A 678-nucleotide genomic window follows, 5' to 3' on the forward strand; every position below is an offset into this window, starting at 1 on the left:
CAGGGATCAAGACCATCCCCAAGGAAAAGAAATGCAAAAAGGCAAAATGGCTGTCTGAGGAGGCCTTACAAATAGCTCTGAAAAGAAGAGAAGTGAAAAGCAAAGGAGAAAAGGAAAGATATAAACATCTGAATGCAGAGTTCCAAAGAATAGCAAGGAGAGATAAAAAAGCCTTCCTCAGCAATCAGTGCAAAGAGATAGAGGAAAACAATAGAATGGGAAAGACTAGAGATCTCTTCAATAAAATTAGAGATACTAAGGGAACATTTTATGCAAAAATGGGCTCAATAAAGGACAGAAATGGTATGCACCTAACAGAAGCAGAAGATATCAAGAAGAAGTGGCAAGAATGCACAGAAGAACTGTACAAAAAAGATCTTCATGACCCAGATAATCATGATGGTGTGATCCTTCACCTACAGCCAGACATCCTGGAATGTGAAGTCAAGTGGACCTTAGAAAGCATCACTATGAACAAAGCTAGAGGATGTGATGGAATCCCAGTTGAGCTATTTCAAATCCTGAAAGATGATGTTGTGAAAGTGCTGCACTCAATATGTCAGCAAATTTTGAAAACTCAGTAGTGGCCACAGGACTGGAAAAGGTCAGTTTTCATTCAAATCCCAAAGAAAGGCAATGCCAAAGAATGCTCAAACTACTGCACAATTGCACTCATCT

Source organism: Bison bison, unplaced genomic scaffold (assembly GCF_000754665.1).
Source record: "Bison bison bison isolate TAMUID 2011002044 unplaced genomic scaffold, Bison_UMD1.0 scf7180017864307, whole genome shotgun sequence".
In the NCBI taxonomy this organism is placed as follows: Eukaryota; Metazoa; Chordata; class Mammalia; order Artiodactyla; family Bovidae; genus Bison; species Bison bison.